Raw genomic sequence first — 23,949 nt, 5'->3', positions numbered from 1 at the left:
TTGCTACGATGCTAAATGATCTTTTAAAACACGCTATTTAATACTTGCATAATATTTCATTCATTTGATCTCCATTATATTATTTAGACACACACATATCATGGGACATTTATCTCAAGCTTCATTTATTATAAATAATATTTCTTATACATAATTCCTTAACCACATCTGTGATTACACTATATTCTTAGGATACAGACACAGAAGTTGAAAACCTGGGTCAGAGGTGTGCTGGTTAGTTTTATGTGTCATCTTGGCTGGGTCACAGGACCTAGATATGTGGTCAAACATTATTTTGGATGTTTCTGTGAGGGTGTCTTGAATGAGATTAATATTTAAATTGGGGGACTTTGAGTAAAGCAGTTGTTCTCCATAACGTAGATGGACCTCATCCAATCAGTTGAAGGCCTCAATAGAACCAAAGAATGACCTCTTCTGAGCAAGAAGTAATTCTGCCAGGAGACAGCCTTTAGATTTCAGCTGCAGCATCAACTCTTCCTTGGATCTTCAGTCGGATGGCCTTCAGACTCAAACTACAGCATAAGTTTTTTCCATAAGCCAGTCCATCTTGTAGATTTTGGACTCACCAGACTCCATAATCACACAAGTCAGTTTCATAAAATAAATAAATACCTTTCTACATATCCAAACATCCTATTAGTTCTGTTTCTCTGGAGAACCCTGTCTAATATGAATGGCATGAACTTCTTAAAGAATCCAGAACCACACTGACATCACCAAATTATTTGGCAGTGTTTGTGAGGGGCTTCTCTTTTATTTTTAGGATAAACTTTTGCCCCTTTTTTGGTAGTCCTTGGATAAAACTTGCATGTCAAACACAGAGAAGGACGGACCAACTTCTTGGCTCTCAGCAATGTGCAAGGACTTCTGAGGTAGTTATCTACCTTATATTCAGTTTGTCTCTACACTTTGTACTCCAGGAGAATAAGGGAGGCTTTCTTCCTTTGTTCCCTTTATTTTTGTTGGTGTTATTTTGACTTCAACTGCAGAATACAACCAAAACTACACATTAAAGGTCAAGAGTTTCCATATAACATGATAACAATGATACAAAACTAAAGTCTTATTAGAAATGCTGTTTGAAAATGAGCCCATTTTTCTTAAAGTTTTACAATTTGGGGACACTTCCTTGCTTAAGATTAGAGGTTGGGATTTTGTATAAAGGCACTGGGTCAAAGTGCCAAGTGAGTAGGCTTTCCCTGTTCCTTTGCTCACTGTATATCATCTGGCCAACTGTTCTTAATAATGTGTGCATGACACAGGAGTCAGAGATCCGCAAGAGGAAGCATGGAGACATCTTCCAGGTCAATCACCAGAGAAATGGATTAATTTAATCTCATCTTTGACTTCAATCCAGAAAATAATTACATATCCCCTCCTAAGTCTACCTCATGTTTGATATGGATAAAGACTTGTCATTTGAAGAGGAATTTTTGGGAAAACAAAAGTTCTATGTCTGACATCTCACATTTATTGGCTCTTTCTGTGTGTTCAGTTCAGGCTCCTCCAGGATATAGGATGTAGAATTATCTGTTCCTGAAATGGCCCCAAGAAGATCATCAGCATCAATAAATAGATAATTATATTGGCAAATTTTGATATGAAAAATTGCATGCTAGTTCAAAGTGTGGTATATAGGTATCTTTTTATTTAAAAGAACCAAAATAAGACAGTGTTAGAGAACTATGGATGTCCCTTTTGCACTGGTCAGGATTCCTGATGCTGGGGGAATCTACCACATGAAAAATTCTGATATTTAACCAGATCTACAATGGTGAAGAGAGTAAGGGATGAAATCATGAAGAAGAGTATCATTAATTGTTGAGAGGATTTTAAACTGTCCTTTTGTCTTTTAGTCTGCTTGATAAGAAAGATAAGATTGTAGAAAATTCATCCCATTTCTAATTCCCCCAGCTGAAATAATAGAACAGAAAATATTTCATTTCTTTTTAATATCAGTTCAAACAAGGAAAAGAGAGTCACACTAAAGAAAGACCCTAAAGGTAGGGTCATAGGTTGATACATAATTGAGCCCAAACTTCACAGCCAAACATGTCTAGTGGTAGTAATAATTAAGACAGAAAGACAAGTAAACTATATGGAGCTCCATTCAAGTAGAGCATCCTTCATATAGTCACTATGGATTTTTGCCATTTGCAGTGCATTGCATGTGAAAGTGGTAAGTCCTCCTCACATGGCCATTTTCCAAACAGAAGACATAGTTTCTTACCATTGTGGTTTTTTAAATATTTTTTAAAATTTTTATTGAAGTGTAGTTGATTTACAATATCATGTAAGTTTCAGGTGTACAACACAGCGACTCAGTTATATATATATATATCTATATATATCTATCTATATATATATATAATATATATTCTCTTTCAGATTATTTTCCTTTATAGGTTATTACAAAATATCGAGTATAGTTCCCTGTGCTACACAGTAGGTCCTTGTTGGTTAGCAACAAGGAAAGGGGGGGAATAAATTGGGCGATTGGGATTTACGTATGCACACTACTATATATAAAATAAATAACTAATAAGAACCTACTGTATAGCACAGGGAACTCTACTCAATATTCTGTCATGTCCTGTATGGAAAGAGAATCTAAAAAAGAGTGGATATATGTATATGTATAACTGATTCCCTTTGCTGTACACCTGAAACTGACACAACATTGTAAATCAACCATAAAAATCAACTATAAGAATAAAAAAAACCTCAACAATAAAAATTAATTTTAAAAAAAGATCTCAAACACATACCTCTCTAAACGGTGCTCTCTCCATTCGGGAAATTTGTTACCTACCCATAACAGCTTCACTGGGTGGCTGTCAGAGTAAATTGAAATGAGTAAAGTGGCACAGATTACAGTTTATTGTTTACTCTAAAGACTGAAAACTCACTTTTAGGCATTTGTAATACGTTTGATTACTCTTCAGCCTTCTGGTGAAGAGGTACAATAACTTTGAATATATTCTCATGGTGTAAAGTTGAATCATTAGTAATAATGGTATAATGCATCTAATTCTTCTTCAACCTCTACACTCTAAAATGAGGACTTAACTATTAATAATAACTACCCACAGAGTCTGTAGAGACCTAAACCAAGACAGCCACTGGCAGAATCCAACAGGGAAGCAAGTGATCATTCTTAGGACCATGGATCTAATTCTCAGATGGAAGATGCTCAAATTTCTTGGGATTACAAACAGAATTTTTGAGCCATTTTCCAAGTGGAAAATCTTGATGGTACAAGTAACAAGAACCATGCAAGCCCAGCTTAAGCAATAAAAGGGAAAGATAGTATTGTAAGGATTTGATAAGAGCTTAGAAAAGCCAAGAAAAGATAAGCCCACCCTGAGGAAAAGGATGAGAATCAGGAACTGAAGTTGTAAGACTTCAGGGGTCTCTGTCTCCCCTTCTCAGCTCTGCTATTTTATAATATATGCTTACATTTTTTTCTCCCACATGCCATAGACACCAACATCTCCCAAATTTATTGATACATAATACACGTCCAGCTACCCAGAGAGAAACTGACCTCTGATCTCTTGCCTAATTCTAAATTTCTGGAGATTTGACTCTAAATAGCCCGCCCATCTTGCTCAAGTCCTCATTCCCCATCCAGTGAACAGTGACCCAAAGTGCTTACAACTTCCAGATAGCTACTGAGCTCACAGTGCTATTACCATGCTATTGGGAGGAAGAGACAGTCCCCAGGAAATTATGCATGTGTTCCAAGGCAGATTGCTGTCCAAGGCAGATTGGTGTCCATTTAATCTGTCCATTATGTTTCCTCATATGTTTCCTACTAAATATCATTTTAGTAGTCATTTCCAACTGCATCTCACTAAGGAACATGTGAAGATCTTCAGGCAGTTCAGTCAGAAAATTCTATCCTGTGGTCATCATCTAGATGTTGCAGCACTGAGGATTCCTTAACCCTTTCCCAGGTGACCCTGCTAGCCTTTCCCTCTGCAGTTCCACCCAGGATATTTGCTTGCCTCTATCGGACCTTCATGCTCAGGCTCCAAATTTAAAGTTAACATGGAACAAGCACATAAAGAGACTCTCCATCAAAGATGTGATTAAAGAGGCTGGGGTTTGCTTCAACAAACTTAGCAAGCTGTGGATTACCAGATCTTTATTATCAGAGAAAACTTTTTCTCTCCTATCTGGACAATACTGTAGCTTTTTCTCTCTATTGGGCATACACTATTATTTCTAGCTGGTTGCCTCAATCATCTTTTGAAGCTCTGGTATCATTGAGATGTTTTATTATACTCCCTATGAGGTGAAGAAACTCTCAGCTTGGTAAAATCCGAGTCCCCACTTTGTGCAGCAATCGAGAACCTGGAAATGTCCTATATCCTTCTTTTACACATCCCTTTTGGACTACAGAAACCTGGTAGCTTATCCTATAACTATTTCATGCCCATTCATGTGTGGTCTACATTTCTTACTGCACACTATTTTTCCTCATTAAACTGGAAGAGCACACTGGCTATAAAGTTATAGGTAGTGACAATCAATTACAATACTTTGGACAGTTACTGGCAAGAAGACAGGATAGTGGATCTTCGGTCCCTTCCCTTTCTTAATCCCCCATTTTTCAATCTGTCTATATCAAGCTAATACATTCCATCCTTTCTACACAAACACCAAATAGTTCAATCTAAAGGGAAAATAAAATGGGGTTGTTTTCTTTTGGAATGCCAGCTTTTGGCATCTCTCTCCCCAAATGTCTCAAGGTCTTTTGGCAAAGGGAATTTTGTATTCAGAAACGTTGGCACAGTGGTATCCTAATCTGGGATCCCAATAGTTGTCTGTAGCATTCTTCCTCATTTCCTGTTGGGAACAGCTGTGAGAGTCTGTTTGTTAAATAACTGTCCCAATTGAACAGCTCGCTCCCCAGCCCACCACTAGGAAATCATTGGCGTTTCAAGGTTGGATACAATGAAGCCTGTCCATTGATACATTAATAAAAAAAAAAAAAAAAGCTGAGTTTACTTGCAAGGAAAAGATATTTTGTTTCTGTTATTCTATATTATTAAAAGCATTGTTTAGGGCCTCCCTGGTGGCGCAGTGGTTGAGAGTCCGCCTGCCGATGCAGGGGATACGGGTTCGTGCCCCGATCTGGGAGGATCCCATATGCCGCGGAGCGGCTGGGCCCGTGAGCCATGGCCGCTGGGCCTGCGCGTCCGGAGCCTGTGCTCTGCAACGGGAGAGGCCACGACAGTGAGAGGCCCGCATACCGCAAAAAGAAAAAAAAAAAAAAAAAAAAAGCGTTGTTTAAAAGGTGAGTCTGGACCCCCAGATGATAAGATAATTTACAACAAATCTTCAACTTTCTCAGTAATAAGTTTTTAGTGTTATCTCTTAGGGCTGATGCACTTGGTACACGGGAGAGGCATTGACAGGAGACAGTGGCATTTGCCTTCTCTCCTTTTCAGATTAACAGTACCTAAGAGATGCAAAACAAAGAGATGTAGAACAAACCCAGGATCTAATTTGATGCCGGGAATGACTCAACCAAGTATTTCTCCGGAGACACAGGCAACTTTGTATATTTCTTTGTGATGGCTTTATTGACTCCACCTTTTGTCTATAAATGTGAGAGTCCATTTGACAACAGTGGTCTCTAATTGCTCCAGGGAACATAACTTAAGCTGTTTTCTCTAAATCATTCCAGGCACAGAATCAAGAAGGAGCCCCATTTTGAATTAAAATCTTCATTTGGGGCTAGTGTCCTCAAAATGCATACTAATCAAATCTTGTTGGTTCATATGTGTGCTTTTCATGTTTTCCTTGTATGAAAATGTGGAGATAGATGGAGAGAAAAAACAAGGAAGAGATGGAATTGAAAGGAATAAAATTAAATGTAGTTTAAATAAATCATGTTGTGTCACTATAATATATTCCAGTTACTTTATAGCCCTTAGAAGAGTTCCTGGCACACAGTGACCACTAAGTTTGTAGACTGAATGAATGAGATTCCCAAACTATCAATAATTAGGAAGATCAGTTTGGCTTTCTTTAACATCCAATAGAGAGAGATTATGGAGAGAAAAATGAGCTCTGATGTAGAAATCTTACATTCCAAAAAAGGGAAAATTCTTTAAATGTTACTCGTTGTTCTAAAGAGGCAGAGAGGAAATGGGAAGCTCTTCTTTGGAATCCAACACTTTTCCAATACGTTGAAGTTCATGTGATTGGCTTGCTAATTTTAAAATACTAATTTAGGGGAAAATGCCAAATGACTGCCCCTTTCATTTCCACAACAGGAATAGTCGATTGCGACCTGCCCCTGATGCCTTTTTCATCTCTTAGGTGGTGCATCTTCCACAAAGTAAGATGAGTAAATATTCACATCGCCAGTTCCCCAGGCAGAGTTCTGGGCTCTGACTCACGTGCCATCCCCTTTCCACCCCAAAACTCCAGGTCAATCCAAAGAGAGCCAGGAAAATGCTGGTAGATTACTTGATGAGTGAAGTCATCCAGGGCTGTTGGGAAACTCAGCCATTCCCTCTCAGAGCACAGCCCAAATGCTAATACAGCAGCAGAAGAAGCAGGGCAAAGGAGGGGCAAGGAGGTCAGAGTAAGACTAGATCACAAACCTGTAAACTCAGCATCATCAGCAGACAGCCCTCCCTTCCCCTTCTACCCACCTCACAGCTCTACCAGGCAGCTGGGTTTCCCTGGAGGTTTTGCAGAGGTGTCCTAATGGTGGGCACTGTCCTTTGTTATGTGAACGAATGACTGCATTTTCACTTGGGTGCAGTGGCTGGTCCTTCTCACAGAACACAATCCTGCAGTCAAATACTCATTTACTCTGTGCTTCCTCATTCCGTTTGTCAATAGCCCTAAAGTCCTCTTGCATATTTCTCATGGTGGATGGTGGCATGTTTAACTTGTTTGATAAGTTGGTTTGTTTCATGCCAAAGGAATTTTATCTGTTCTACATATGATGTTGGGACATGGCCCAATAACACAGGATATGCCAGCTATTCCCTCTCAATGACTGCCTTCTACCCTGGTAACACATGATTAATGGATATTATGCACTCAAATAACAGTCTTTTGTATCTGGTCCTATAGGCATATATATATTCATCCCTTCTTCCCACCTACCCCATGCATATATTTAGCTCCTTCCCATACATATACATACACACAGATTCTAAATATTCCATTTTGTAGTGTTGAAAAACACAGCTGTTCTCTTTATTTTACAACAGCATGAAAAGAATGGTACCCTGAATACAATTCATAATTCATTAACACCAGTGTTAGCCCTCTGAGAGTGCTTCTAAAGGAATTTTTATGGGATACTGTGGCTCTTCTCCAGGACATCAGTGACAAATGGTTGGGCCACCTTCATATCATCCAGATGCCTTTAGAGTCTGCTTATTCTCTTGACTGTACCCTTCTTGAGGCAATAAGTTCAAAAATTTACTCCTCGTTGTGTGAAGGGAGCTTCCTATAATTATTTTCAAATATATCTCTTAATCCTTTGACAAACTACGGAGACAAGTGGTTCTTAAAATGGTTCAAGGAAACCTAGGACTTCCTGAGACCCTGTAAAGGGAGTTCACAGGGTAAAAACTCTTTTCATAATATTATGAAGACATTATTTGTCTTTTTCAATGTGTTAACATTTGCCATGAAGATGCAAAATCAATAGTAGGTAAAACTGCTGGTGCTTAACACAAATCTTGGTATTGACAACAAATAGTAATAGTAGTTCTTTTTTTCTTCACTGCCACATGGATCCAGTTAAGAAAAAGTACCAATTTCATATAATATTGTCCTTGATGGATCAGCAAAAACTATTAATGTTATTAAATCTCAACATTTGAATATACATCTTAGCAGCTATGAAACAAAATGGGAAGTAAGCATAAAGCAAGTCTGCTACATACCAAAATATTATGGTTGTTTCAAAGGAAAACACTTGAAGATTGTTTGAGTTGCAAGCTGAACTAGCCACTCATTTCATGAAACAATATTCTTACTTGAAAAAAATGATTGACAGACAAACTATGGTTATTCAGGCTTTGGTATTATAGACTCCTGCATTTAAGGAGTCTCTTATAAGCAATACATGTTTGAATAACTGTTTTCCTATTCACACTGTCAAATTTGTTTGGAGTAATTAATCCATTTACATTTTGTGTAATTATAGTATTAATATATTTAGCTTTAAATCTAATATGTCCCTATTTGTTTGCTATCTATCCAATCTGTTCTCTTTTCCCTTCCTTTCTTTCTTTTCTTTCTTTTTTTTTTTTTTTTTTTTTTTGCGGTACGCGGGCCTCTCACTGTTGTGGCTTCTCCCATTGCAGAGCACAGGCTCTGGATGCGCAGGCTCAGCGGCCGTAGCTCACGGGCCCAGCCGCTCTGCGGCATGTGGGATCTTCCTGGACCGGGGCACGAACCCGTGTCCTCTGCATCGGCAGGCGGACTCTCAACCACTGCACCACCAGGGAAGCCCCCTTTCTTTTTTTACTCAATCATTTTCATTATACTAATTTCCTCTCTATTAACATATTAGTTATACATTTTTACTTGAAGTTATAGCAAGCATATTTGACTTAACAAAATTTAGGATAAATTTGTATTTCCCCTTCATCATGTACAATGCTAGGACTTGGAACATTTTAACTTTAATTTTACCCCTCCAAACTTACATGCTAATGTTTTTGTATGATATGTATGTCTGTGGTTAAGCTCATATATTACTATTACTTATTTATGCAGTTAATATGCATTTAGATTTATCCACACATTTATACTTTCTTTTTTACTTTATTCCATCCTGTTTCTCCAAGTTCCAGCTGAGATAATTTTCCATCTGCCTTGAGAATACCATTTAGATTTCCTTCAGGGCCAGTCTGCTGATTAATCCTATTAGTTTTGGTTATACTTAAAATGTGTTTATTTCACTTTTATTATTGAAAGATATTTTCACTTTGTATAGAGTTTTATGTTGGCATTTATTTTCTATCAGCTTTTTGAAGATATTCAATTTTCTACCAGTGTTCATTATTTTCGTTGAAATAATTAGCTGGTCAGTCCTATTGCTGCTCCTTTGAAGGTAATTGTCTTTTTTTTTTCTCTAATGACTGTTATGACTGTCCATTTATTGTTGTTTTTTTCATAAGCTTAATTATTATGTGTTTACATGTGACTTTCTTATGTATCCTTCTTTGGGCTCATAGTGCTTCTTGCATCTGTAACTTGATATATGGCATGAGTTTTATAGCAATATCAGCCAATATCTAGGCAAATATTGCTTCTGTCTGTTTCTCCTTTTCCTCTACTTATTGGACTCTAATTATACATATATTCACTTTATTACCTGTATTTTCTCACATGCATGTCATTGAATCATGTATGTATTTCCTCAGATGGATCTTACTTTATCCATATGTATTTTCCATTTCTTTGGGTTTTTGTTCTTAATTCTAGAAATTTTCTTCTATTAATCTTTCCTCCAGTTCCTTAATTCTTTCTTTAGTTATGTCTCATCTTTGTTAAACCCATCCTTTGATTTTTTAATTTCAATTAATATATTTTAATGATATAATTTACATTTGTTTTTTTTTTTTTTTTTTCAGTATGCGGGCCTCTCACTGTTGTGGCCTCTCCCGTTGCGGAGCACAGGCTCCGGACGCGCAGGCTCCGGACGCGCAGGCTCCGGACGCACAGGCTCAGCGGCCATGGCTCACGGGCCCAGCCGCTCCGCGGCATATGGGATCCTCCCAGACCGGGGCACGAACCCGTATCCCCTGCATCGGCAGGCGGACTCTCAACCACTGCGCCACCAGGGAGGCCCCTACATTTGTTTTTTTAAGTGTTCTAATTCTCTTCCAAAAGTCTAAAGTTATCTTGAGATATTCATAAAGTGAACATAAAATCTAAATCCAATGTCTCAAAGACATATATGTCTTATATATATATGATATATATATATATATATGAAGCTCTGAATAATGTTACATCTGTCAGCTAGGGTAGTGCTAGGAGCACTCTCAAGCCCAGACTCACTTTACTCAATACGTGATTGAAAGGCTGCAAAGATTGATTACAACCTCTGTGAAGGTTGATATATTCATTACATATTCTTAGTACAAGGCTATAATCCCTTGGGGTACCAATCCAAAACGTGTGAGATTTACCAGTGTCCTTCCATCCTTGAAGGAGGGAACATTGAACTCCAATGTTTCCCTTAGTCCTCTCAGCCTGCCAAAAGTTCCGCTCAACTTTTCAGCCTCACAGTTGACTCTTCCAGAAGTGGAATATGCATTAACATTAAAGCATGCCCAAATGCCATGATTACTTCTCTAGGTTTCCTTATTCCCCTGGATTTTGTTTCCGTAATTCAGAAGGACCTCAGCAGGTCTCTGGTGTTTTCAAAAATTGATAGCCCTCCTTTACTACAAGCAAAACTTTCTCTGGTAACTTTGAAGGTTTTCCGATTTTCCTTGATATTCTATAATTTCTCTACAATGTATTTAAATATAAATTTGTTTTTATTTATCCTGCTTCATTGTCATTGTTCCTTTTTCAATCTGCATCCAGGGTCTCCTTTCAATTCCTGAACTCTCTACTACCATCTTTGTGAATATTATCTGTTCCCACTATCTCTAGTCTCTCTTCTTGGAATTTCTATTAGACATTTGTCAGAACTTCTCCTTCTGTTCCCTGTACATTTTAACTTTTCCCCCAAATGTTCTACTTATTTTTCTTGATCTCAGACATTTTAAGTGGTTTCCTCAAAATTATTTTTCAGTCTATTAATCTCTCCTCTAGTAAATATACTCTACTCTTTAACTTTGTGCATTGTGTTTTATTTTTATGACATTTTTCATTTTTGAAAAGTTCTAGTTTTCATTTTCAAATGTGCCTGTTCTTCTTCATAATTTCCTATTATAATTCTCTGAATTATTTTCTTTCCCTTATACCTGAACATCTTAAACATACTCATTTAAAAGTTTTTTTGTCAGGTTGAAAAAGAACTAAATATTTATCAGACTTGTTTTACAAATACTTCCTATACTTTCCCACAGTTGGAGATGTATCCCAAAAACCATTGCATGGGTGTTTCTGCTGAGACTATTTTGAGTTCACTACTTCTGGACCAGTTATATATTAGATGCTTGTCTATGAATTTTCTCACTGAATAGGTAACACAAGAGATTTATCTTACTCCAAAACATGATGTTTAAGTAAGGGCTCTTGTTTGTTATGGTTGAGTCTGTTTCCATTATATTTAGAAAAACATCCTAATTCTGTGCTGTATCTTTGGACAAGGGCCAAAGCTTTATGTGGAGCTGGTTTTTCTTACAAGGAGTACATTTTCATATTCCACCAGGTACAAAGTTTGCTATCCAATCTCTTGTCCTTACTTGGGTGGTTGAACCCTATATCTTTCATCTGATTGTATAACCCTCTGGGACACATGGCTTCAAATCCTACTTATTTCTAGAATCTCCCTTGCTGATACCTAGAGAATTTACTTCTGGATTTCAAAACTGGCAATGTATTTTTAAAGATTTACTTTAAATCTATTACCTTAAATTTCTATGTGTTTGGAATTTGAGGTGGGTTCAGGAGAGCACTTATAGAATTTGTTCAGTCTACCCTCTTGAGAGGGAGTCAGATTATTTTTTAAACCTTTAAATGCAATCACATCTGTCAAGAAGGAAAATTCTGGTGCATCTGCCAGCAACATATTATAAAAATTCTAACTCCTATGTTTTCTTCTAAGAAAATAAATAAATAAATAATTTAGATCCATAATCTGAACCCAGGTTCAGACTATATTTCTTTTCTTTCCTTTTCAAATTGAAGTATAGTTGATTTGCAATGTTGTGTTCCAGCTGGAGGGAGAAACTTGGGTAATGGCAAGGAACTCCATGCCAGTATTGGGTGAGCTCTGATTACTATGGATGCAGCACAAAAGGTGCTGGCAGGGGGACGGTGGGGGCTGAGGGCAAGAGATGAAGTTGGAAAGAAGGAGGGAAAATCAGCGACTAGATCATTAATATTGGTATCAGCGTTCCCATGAATTACCACCCTTTTGTAATCTTATCAAACCCTGACTTAGAGTCTGGTACGTGCAACTGTATACCCAGTTAATTTTGCAGGTGTGACCCCCAGCCTTTCCCAGGAATGCTCTCTATCTTAGAAGCAATTGGTACAGTACAAGCGTGATGAACTAACTCTACTTTTCTAAGTATTCTCTCTCCTTGCTCTGGGAAGTGGAATGGAGATATAAGACTTCTCAGCTCAGAATTAGAATTAACCCGTAGGGCTGGTATGAGGATATTTCCTAAGCTGAGATGGAGAATGCCCAGTTGAAGGCTATAAACTGGGGTATGCCAAGTAAACAAAGAAAAGCACATGACAGTGCATCATTCTCTCCAACCCCTGAGCATCACTTTTAGTCTTCAGAAGAAATACAGATTTCTTCCTTACGAAACTTCTTTATTTAATTTTTTAACTTTTATGACTTTATTATGATATAGTTTCAAATTTAAAGAAAAGTAGTAAGCACTTCAATATATCCTTTACCCACATTTACCATTTATTAAAAGTTTGCCAATCTACATATTACATCATTGCCCAAAACTTTATACATTTATATATATGTTCTTACCCCTCCCCAAAAATATGTATATGTAAACTTAAAAATTACATGTATATAACTTTGCACAATGATATAAAGAATATATACATATATAAATTAAATATATGCATATATTACTTTCTGAATCATTTGAGAGTAAGTTACATATATCATGCCCCCCATTCCTAAACAATTCCATGTATATTTCTTCAGAACATTCACATATAATCACAGTACAATTATTAAAAATTTTAAAAATAAACAGAAAATTATCTTATACACATTTTATGTTCAAATTTTGCCAACTGTCCCTGAAAATGTCCTTTATTGTAATTTTTCCTGGTAAAGGATCTGATCCAGGATTACACAATACATTTAATTGTCATATTTCTTTCTTTTTTTTATTCAAATATAGTTGATGTACAATATTATGTTAGTTTCAAGTATACTACACAGTGACTTGACATTTGCATATATTAGGAAATGACCTCCACTATAAGTCTAGTAACCATCTGTCCCCATACACAATTATTACAATATTATTAACCATATTCCTTATGCTTTATTACATCCCCATGCATTATTCATTTTAGAACTAAAGGTTTGTACCTCTTAATCCCCTTCACTTATTTCACCCCCAACCATAGCCCTCTCCTCTGGTAACCACCTGTTCGTTCTCTGAATCTATGAGTCTGATTTCATTTTGTTTTATTTCCCCTTGAGCCTTGGAGACAACCTCTGTGATTGTGATATTCTCCCTGTTTGTTGATTGCCAACCTTAGGTTGTGAGTCCTGACTATACTGCATCTTCATCCCTCCTACCTGTCTTGTTGGGGTTCCTTCTTTATATCTTTAGTTGTAGAAAACCTTTTTCTGCTAGTTTTCAGGCTGTTCTCACAGATAGTTAATCTGTAATTTTGGCATGCCCGTGGAGAATTTGAGTTCAGGGTCTTCCTACTTTGCCATCTTGGACAAAAATATCCATATTTCTTTAGTTTGGTTTAAGCAAAAGGCTTTTCTCAGCATGTTTTCGTCTTTTATGACAATATATTTGAAGCACATAGTATAACTATTTTGTGGGATGTCCCTTAATTTGGGTTTATTTGATATTTTCAAGATTGATGGCTTGATTATAGGATATACCTTTTTAGTAGGTAAAACAAAGACGATGTTGTGTCCTTCTAAATGCATTATATCTGGAGGCACATGGGTAAAATCAGTTCGTCTCATTATTGGTGTGCTTAAGACCTCTTAAAATGAAATTTGGAAAGGTATACCTCAGCATTACTAGATTAGATTTCTTAAGCCCAAAATCTATACCTGCAGTATAAAGGTCTTCATGGGACACAATATTCAAAATCACATGGAAAACCAACATTGGTTGTACATCTACCATACATTTTGCACTCTACAAACTATATTATATACATCATCTTAGTCTTTATAGTAACTCCCTGAGGGAGGTAAGATCACTCCTACTTTAGCACTTAAGGAAGTCAGAAAGGCCAAGTCACTGGATGGAAGTCACACAAATTAATAGGATTTAAATTCTGGTGTATCTTAGAATTACATAATCACCTTATTAAACAGACCAATTTAAATTCTGAGATAATCCAGTTGATGTAGGTAGTCACCCCAGTACTTTCCTATGCACGCTTTTAAACCCCCATGCTGAATGTCTCATCCTCTACTCAGTGCCCTTAGGTTGCCTCTGGCTGACTACTTCCCACCCATACCTCCTCTCTTCAGAGATATCTAGGGCTTGAAATCTGTCCAAAGATTCCTTAGGCTTCAAAAGTATTTACTATTTTTAATTATTTCTGGAGCTTTAAAAACCCGGTCTGTGGTTTCCAAAGCACTGGACTGTTAATCCTCTGAATTAATCCTGGGACTGTGCTCCTGGAGAAGACCTGGGTGGTTGGGTCTTCCCAGGGGAAGGTTATAGCTTCCTTAGAGTGAGCTGAATGGTGTCCCCTCCACCCAAAGCTATCAGACCCTAATTTCAGAAACCTGTGAATGTTGCCTTATATGATAAAGTGTCCACAATGTGACTATATTAAGACTCTTAAGGAGATTATTTTGGATGATCCAGGTGGATCTAAATAATGTCACAAGTGTTTTCATAAGAGAAAGGTGGAGGGAGATTAGACACACAGAGAGGGGTAGGTGATGAGAAGACTAAGGAGTGATATAGTCGCAAGCCAAAGAAAGCTGGCAGCCACCAGAAGCTGGAAAAGCAAGAGATGGCTATTTCCTGAGAGCCTTCCAAAATTTTGTGGCCCTGCTGACACCTTCATTTTGGACTTCTAGCCTCAGAGCTGTGAGAAAATAAATTTCTGTTGCTTTATGCCCCCTAGGTTGTACTGATTTGTTAGAGCAGCCACAGGAAATGAAAACTTTCCCTTAACATTTGTGGAGGTGAAATGCTGAGGTTAATGGCCAAAAATGAATAAATATACAGCTCCTCCCATGGGAATTTGCACTTTACTAGCCCCTTGTCAAAAGGAATGCCCTGACGATAAACTCTTAGGCATTTACGGAAGGCCACTGGCGGTCTGGTCACTGAGGGTTACGTTTTGAGAAAATCAGCTTTCAGGCAGGGCAGAAAGTTATGTCACCAGTGTTCCAGAGTGCCTGCATTATCTGAGATGGTTATTCAAAGCTTCAGAAGATCAATACCAACCACAGATGATGGAATTTGGGATGTTAAGCCGAGAGAATAAAAGAGTTAGAGGGAACTGATTAAGTTCCTTCATTTCTACACTTATTCACCTATCTTCTAGCCCTTTATTTCCTTCTTTTATTCATTCATCAGAGGAAGTTGCACATTGAGATTGAAGAGCAACAGCTTTGTGTGACACAGACTGGGCTTCCAATCCTGTTTCCCCACTATTCTGGCATGGCCCTGACCGAGTTAGGTAGTAGACTTTGCAAAGCCTCCATTTACCAAAAACAAAACTAAACAAAAAAACTAGTGAGGGATAATAATGCCTACCTTTTCGGGGGGGGGTGGTTATGAGGACTGGATGAGAAGCTATACATAAAGGATTGGAGACAGTGTTTGGGGTGTACTAAATATCCAGTAATGTATAGTAAATATTACTCTAGAGTGCCTCCTCTTATCTAGAAGTGGGCTCTTTCCATTTATTTCTTAGTTGGTTTATCAGGCATTGCAGGTGTCATCCCTCGGAAAGAGTTCACAAGAGGTAGATAAGAGACATGAGAACTTTTAAATTACAGTAAAGTCATGCAGTGCAGACTATGCTGTGTATGCAACACACTATAGGAGTACAGCGGTAGAAAAGACCAATACATGTGAGCAAGGGATGGGATGGGGAGAGGAAAAGGAGGACTTTGAAGATGGGTCTAGAAGGCTGTGAAGGACTCGATATTGTGGAAGAGAAAATAACTGCACCTGTCCCTAAAGATCTGTGATTATAGATTGTATGTCTACACTCATTTGCATGGATTTATGTGTTTGGGGGCAAGGCTCTCATTTTTGCTTTTCATCTGTACTTTTATTCCTTCTTGATATTGGATGATAAGTTGAGACAATAAAGTATCTTCTCTAAATAAAGTTAGTAATCTTTGCTGAAATTTTCTTTTTCTCTATAATGTGAAGAATACCTGATAGGTTTTTTGTGAATATTAAATAAAATTTTACACACACAGACACACACACATACATAAAAATATATATGTATATATACATATAAATACATATAAATATTTAACAGTTCCATGAGCCAATAGCTGCTCAACAAATTTTACTTATAATTCTCATCTCTTCTATTTAGCTCTTTCTCCTTTGCCTCTACAGTGTAGAGGCAGTTGGATATAAAAAAAATTGATTGGATTTAATGGTCTGGAACTTGAGGGCAACTTGATTTCTAAATTGCTGCATCTCCCACAGATCCTAACATATACAGGGACTCCATGAATGGTTGGAGAGGGAAGAGAGGGGGAAGGAGAAGAAGGAGGGAGAGAGAGAGAAGGAAGCAAGACTGGTCCCCATATTCCTTTATGAACCCTGTGCTCTGAAAGGGTTATCTCCTTCTCCCCAAGGGAAAGAACAAAATAGCTTAGTGTTGTGGAATTAAATGATTTTTTTTCTTCTTACGTGCACTTTTCTGACTAGGGTTTTTTGTTTGTTTGTTTCTTTGTTTGTTTGTTTGTTTTTGCGGTACGCAGGCCTCTCACTGTTGTGGCCTCCCCTGTTGTGGAGCACAGGCTCCGGACATGCAGGCTCAGCGACCATGGCTCACAGGACCAGCCGCTCCGCGGCATGTGGGATCTTCCCGGACTGGGGCATGAACCCGTGTCCCCTGCATCGGCAGGCGGCCTCTCAACCACCGCGCCACCAGGGAAGCCCCTAGGTTTTTTTTTTTTTAATGTACGTTATCTTATTTAATCCTCACAACATGCACAAAGTCCCAGAGTTTGAAATCCCAATCTGATTCCAGAGTCTTCTCTTTCCATGGCATCATCCTGACCATAAGATATTATATTTCTCTAACTAGAAAACAGAACTATCAGAGAAAGATCTGGTTTCTTGTCTAAGATCTGTCCATTGCTAGCTGTGTGGTCTTGGGGTGCTCATAAAGGGTTACTTGCCGGTCCTCAATGTCCTCTTTTGTATACTGAAAATAATGCCTGCTACTGCTAACTTCTGCAAGATTGCTGTGAGGGTCTCATGGTATGAGTGTGTTAAGGAAAATATCTTTTGTTTTGTAAAGCTGTAAACATGTAAAAACCTATTAATGGCACATTCATACTAAGGTGTATAAAACTGATAGCAGATCCTACACTGAGTAGGGACAGAAAGGGCAGAACAGGAGAATTGAACAGAGTGAAATATCCAGACATAGAGGTAAAAGGGCCTAAGAACATGCTGGGGGCATTTGAAGGTCTTATTTCAGCTACTTCATAGCTTTTCTGAACCAATCCTGTCCAGACCCAATGTGATATTCTTTACTTTTCTGCATCCTGTCCCTATGTCCCAAGATTCCAGAATTCATAGACTGCTTCTCACCCCTAAACACACACATCCATCCCTGGGGAGAAGATCCTTCCCTCTCCAAATATGTACAAAACCACCAGTCCCAAAACCGGCTGTGGGTTGGCTGAGATCAGGGCTATTCTGGGGCAGCCAGTTTGCACGCTGATAGGGGAGGATTAATGAGACAGTCTGCTCATCCATTGCAATTAGAAACAACACTGGAACTATTCTGGGGCTATTTCTATGCAGGGAACTTGAACTGCTCATCAGCCCTTCTCACTCAGAGACCTGTGGGTAATTAGGGCCGTGTTAAATATAGGTGAATCAGCCCGGAGCAGCCCCATCTGTGCTGGCGCCTTTGGTGCTGAGGATACACTGTGCCCTCAGCTAGCACTCCAAGAGCAGTAAAAGAGGAATTTAGCTGCAACCTGGAGGATTTTGGTGTTGCTTAACTAAAACTAAAAGTGCCCTGGCCTTTTAGCCGTACATGGGCTGTCAGAAACAATTCAGGAGTGAAAAATCATGTCAGCCCCAGTAAAGCATACTGACATTTATGGGCCCTGAGTAGCCAAGCCACAGGTTTGCCACCAGCCCATTATAGGAACAGTTCAGCCTAGAACTGACGGCATGGAAGGAGTGTAGCATAAACCAATAAAATTTATATCTGAACATGAACAGCTTGACAAACAACCAGGTTGAGCAAAGATGCCATCCATATAATTACAACAGTCTCTGATGCCAAAGAGTTGTGTGGACACTGGGTCGTTAAGAAGCACTTTTCTGTCCTTGTGCAAAGGTACTCTTAAGCAAGGAGCTAACAGCACTCTGGATTTGAAGATGCTTAGCAGGCATTAGATTATTTTCCCATGATATTGCTAAGAGGCTAAGAAAGAACAGGTATTATTACCTCCATTTCAAAGATTTTATTATCTCTATTTTCTAAAAATTGAAGTGTGGAGAGTAAAATCAGACCCATAAGCAGAGCCCACAACAGGTCCCAGAAAGAGCCATCTTGAACTCCTGGGGCCACTCCTCACGTGGTATGGTAATTACCTCTTTGTGAAATGTGTCTCTTGAGACCTGTTACCCAGAGTGTGGTCCCTGAATCAGCATCTTTGCAACTCCCAAAAGTGTGGTAGAAATGCAGGATCTCAGGCTTCATCTCTCATCTAGTGAACCAGAACCTGCTTCTTAACATGGTACCCAGGACATCCGTACCGGCACTGAAGCTTGAGCAATGCTCTCCAGGAGGCTCATTGCCTTATACCTGGGAGGGGAGTGAATAAAGGCAGGCTTTCCAGGTAAGTTTAGCCAGTTTGAGGAGGCCGTGAGCAATGCTTAGCTGTTTGTTTGGATTTCCTAATGCCTGACAATCCGAAAATTTTACAACTTCTCAGGCTCTCAGGATGGTACTTGGGTAAACTCAGCTCATCTGATATCCAGTCTAGAAGCACTTGATTGTCTGCAACCTGATCTCTGGGCATTGCCCTGAGATGTGAGCATATGAGGGCCCTTTGGTGAGTTTCTGGGAAAAGTACTGTCCATCCACCAAGCCAGATAAGGGATGAGAATTCAATAGTTCTAGATTGGGAAGGTCACTCTCCTAATTGATTTAGGATATTCAATTGTGTTTGTGGCTACTGGATATGATAGGGACTCCTTCCCCACTTATCTACAAGCTCAGTGACTGACTGACATACTCAACATGGAGAGGTTCTTGGTGTGTATCTGCACCTACACACCTGTCTCCACTGGATCCACTTCTTCTTCATGCCAGGTCTCCTGACTTTGCACAGCTTCTGTGTGATAGCAGGCAGAGCTCTATCCTAGGTACATCCACTGGAGTCAATTTTTGGTGGAAGCTGACCTCAGCAGAGGTCAACTTCCTCAGATAGGAAAAGAAATTGCTGACTTTCCAGGTACTCTGGGGGGCTTTCTGGCCATGAAGGTCACTCTCTGAACTTGAAGGCACTAAGATCCAGGAAGAAGGCCCTCAGGCCACTGCAACTCAGCTGGTGAGTCAGGTCCAGTCTCTCCACATCTGCTAAACCATATGGGCTATCTTTTTTGAGTTCTTTAGGTTTTTCTCCACTCATGGGCTTCAGGCAATCAAAACACACCCACATGACACCCTCCTTTAACTGCTAAGTACCAAGGGGCGGCAGACCCAGGACCACCCTGGAACACTATTCAATAGGCAATTTTGCAATCATTTAGTCCCATCTGAAGTTGCTGGTGTGGGTAGCAAAGAGGTCCTCACATAGTGACATCTCTGAGAACTCTAGCGCTACCCAAATTACCAAGAAGAATGGTTATAATAAGGTAAGAGGCTACATTTCTCCAAACATTCATGATGGATATACCTGCCATCTTTTCACCTCACAGGATTACTCAAGTCCTGTGGTAGTCAAGAGCTTCTAATAGCCCCACATCGAGTATTACATCGTGGATTACACCACCAGCTATCACATGACACACGGAAGGGAGTGGTAGCAGAAGTGTCAACATTGGTTCGACCTCCTTAATTCCTGAGTAACTGTCTTCGTGCCCAAGGAAGCAGTATAGGTGCCCATTGCCAGCCTGCTTTCTTTATAGATCTGTTTCTTTAACAGAGTTAAGAGCCCAGGCCAGACTTCGTTTTAGGTATAGCTAGTATAGCAGTAGATAGGCAGATGTATCAATCGCTCCTGTCTCATGGAGCCTACAGCTTGGTAAGGGAGGCAGGTCTTAAATAAACAATCAGAGAAATAACTGCATAATAAAAATGATGATAAAGAAAATGTATAAGATGCTACATACCATACAGTGGTGGACTTAAAAAGAAATAGTCCTGATATGTGGCATTTGCCAATTTCCAGGGAGTAGATACTTCCACTGTGATTTTAAGCTACTAGCCAAGCTTACAAAATTCCAGAATGTTTAACAAACAGATACCGTTAGCCAGTGTGAGCCAACACCAGCACATAGAACACAATAGAGGGACTGAACCAAATTATGGGGGTCAGAGCTTTCCTTATTAAATGAAACATAAGATAAGACCTACAAGATCAGCAGTAGTCAGCCAGTGAAAGAAGGGGGCAAAATACTTTACAGGCAGAAGGAATAGCTTGTGCAAAGGCCCTGAGGTGAGAAGGAACATGGCATTTGAAATAACAAGAGAAGATACATGTGGTGGAGATAAGTGTGCCCCCATACCAGATGAGACAGGTATGATTATTATTATCCCCATTTTAGGTGTAAGGAGACAGAGCTTCAGATGGGATAAGTAACCAGTCACTTGTTCAAGGTCATATAACTACAAAGCAGTAGGGTACGAGCTGAATCTAGGCAATTTTTCTCTAGAGTCCACCATGGTATTACTACTTTCTGCTGCTTTTCAGCTGAGGCTGGAGGTGTGGGCAAGGTACAAAGTATGCAGAAGCTAGTGAAATCTGGGGGTTATTTCTAAGAGCAATATAAAATACTTGTCCTCAAGTCATCTCTCTAGGCTGACAGTTCTTAACTCATTGTGTTAAAAGACCACTTACAGTTTTTGTAGTGGGCCAAACCTGAAAGACAAGAAACCTTGTAGGCTGTCATTTCCTCTCCTGCTTACCACTTGCCTGCTCTCTGTCCTAGATAATTTTTTGAATCTAATTTTTTCTATATGCCAAGAAATTTTCTAGTTTCTCTTGCTATTCCAGGAACAAAATATTTTATCTTTTACTGGTGTCCTGGAGCAATGTCCTTTAAAATACCTCAACCAAGAATGTTGGGCTAAGAGTAGGGAGATGTTGGATTTTGCTTTTCCATTATATAAAAATGTGTTAGCACCTATATTTAATGCTCTCCTCAAAGACACATACCCTTGGACTTCCTTTGTCAAAAATAAACCTTAAAAATCTCCATGTGCATGTCAATAATTCTATTTCAGTAAGTCTAGTTTGTATGAATTGAATTATACTTCAGAGTAAAATTTCAATAGAATTATATTTTGTTCTACCTTCTTCAGTAAATGCTTTTGAATTCAAAAACGTTATTCATAAGTGTTGTGAGTCCTTTGGAAAGAAAGTGCCATTTAAATTCAGAGCAGTACAATTATAATAATTATTATTTTGTTGCTATTCTATCATTGATCCTGACATTGCCCCTCCTACCACTTTCAACCAGCATTTTACTCCCTACCGTCCCAAACAAGACAGCTTTAAAAGTTAGCTAAAGAGAGAAAAATAGATCTTTGGGGTACTCTCTGCCATGACAGCCTTATGAGGTAGAGAATAGCTTTTTGATACCATCTCATTTAAACACAATGGCTCACACCAGATCATAAAAGCTATTTTTTTTAATATTCTGGAATTTTGTGAGATGACAGCTGTTTTGGATGGGAAATACCAATGGAATAAAAATGTTCTGATCAGTCAACAATAAAATACTGAGTTCTTACTAAAAGGAAAACATAAAATTATATGCTTGCTATAGGGCAAACCAAATGCTTCTTTGCCCTGGAGAAACATAGTCTGAACAGACTAGATGGGGGGCTTTGGGTTCCCTTAAGGGTATATCTTGATAAGCATTTCCTATACATTGGGTCACTCAAGATATAAATGAAGCAAATGTTTATTTAATGAAAAAATAAAAAGATACATGGTAAGGCAGAGTTCTTCCTAGCTTGGGAAGAGCACTTTCATGAGATTCCAGCCACTCATGTCCAGATTAGAAAAAAGGAAATGTCTCTGATGACCATTTTGGAACTGACAGATATAAAGGAGCAAGAGCTAAAAGGATAAACACTTGTGTTCTATTCTTTTGGCCTTTGCCTCTACCTCTCTAGATTTTTCTCTTGATTTGGTAGAACATAAGCCATGCAAAATATTGCTCAGCAGATCCCCAATGGTTTAGTGGATCTGAAAAAATTGAAATCATTCTCTCACAAAAACAGAAGATGCTGGAGAGGGTGTGGAGAAAAGGGAACCCTCTTACACTGTTCGTAGGAATGTAGATTGATACAGCCACTATGGAGAACAGTATGGAGGTTCCTTAAAAAACTAAAAATAGAATTACCATATGACCCAGCAATCCCACTACTGGGCATATACCCTGAGAAGACCATAATTCAAAAAGAGTCATGTACCAAAATGTTCATTGCAGCTCTATTTACAATAGCCAGGACATGGAAGCAACCTAAGTGTCCATCGAAAGATGAACGGATAAAGATGTGGCACATATATACAATGGAATATTACTCAGCCATAAAAAGGAATGAAACTGAGTTATTTGTAGTGAGGTGGAGGGACCTAGAGACTATCATACAGAGTGCAGTAAGTCAGAAAGAGAAAAACAAATACCATATGCTAACACATATATATGGAATCAAAAAAAAAAAAAACAGAAAGAAAGAAAATGGTCAGAAGAACCTAGGGGCAAGATGGGAATAAAGATGCAGAACTACTAGAGAATGGACTTGAGGATATGGGGAGGGGGAAGGGTAAGCTGGGACAAAGTGAGAGAGTGACATGGACATATATACACTACCAAATGTAAAATAGATAGCTAGTGGGAAGCAGCTGCATAGCACAGGGAGATCAGCTTGGTGATTTGTGACCACCTAGAGGGGTGGGATAGGGAGGGTGGGAGGGAGGGAGATGCAAGAGGGAAGAGATATGGGGACATATGTATATGTATAACTGATTCACATTGTTATAAAGCAGAAACTGATACACCATTGTAAAGCAATTATACTCACAGGACTTATGACTCCTAGCCCTAAGTATTTTTTAATACATTTTTTAATTGAAATATAGCTGCTCTACAATATTATACAAGTTATAGGTGTACAATGTAGTTATTCATAAATTTAAAGGTTATACACCATTTATAGTTATTATAAAATATTGGCTATACTCCTTGTGTTGTACAGTATATCCTTGCAGCTTATTTTACACATATAGTTTGTACCTCTTAATCCCCTATCCCTATTTTGCCCCTCCCCCTTCCCTCTCCCCACTGATAACCAGTAGTTTGTTCTCCATATCCATGAGATTACATCTTTATTCATTCATCTGTTGATGAAAACTTAGGTTGCCTCCACATCTTGTAAATTGTAAATAATGCTGCTATGAACATGGGGTGTGTGTATCTTTTTTGAATTAGTATTATTGGTTTTTTCAGATATATACCCAGGAGTGGAAATGCTGGGTCATATGGTGGTTCTATTGTTTGTTTTTCAAGAAAACTCCATGCTGTTTTCCACAGTGGCTGCACCAATTTATATTCCCACCAACAGCATACAAGTGTTCCCTTTTCTCCACAT

Source organism: Mesoplodon densirostris, chromosome 2, assembly GCF_025265405.1.
Source record: "Mesoplodon densirostris isolate mMesDen1 chromosome 2, mMesDen1 primary haplotype, whole genome shotgun sequence".
Classification (NCBI taxonomy): Eukaryota; Metazoa; Chordata; class Mammalia; order Artiodactyla; family Ziphiidae; genus Mesoplodon; species Mesoplodon densirostris.
Note: the sequence above shows the minus strand (reverse complement) of the source record.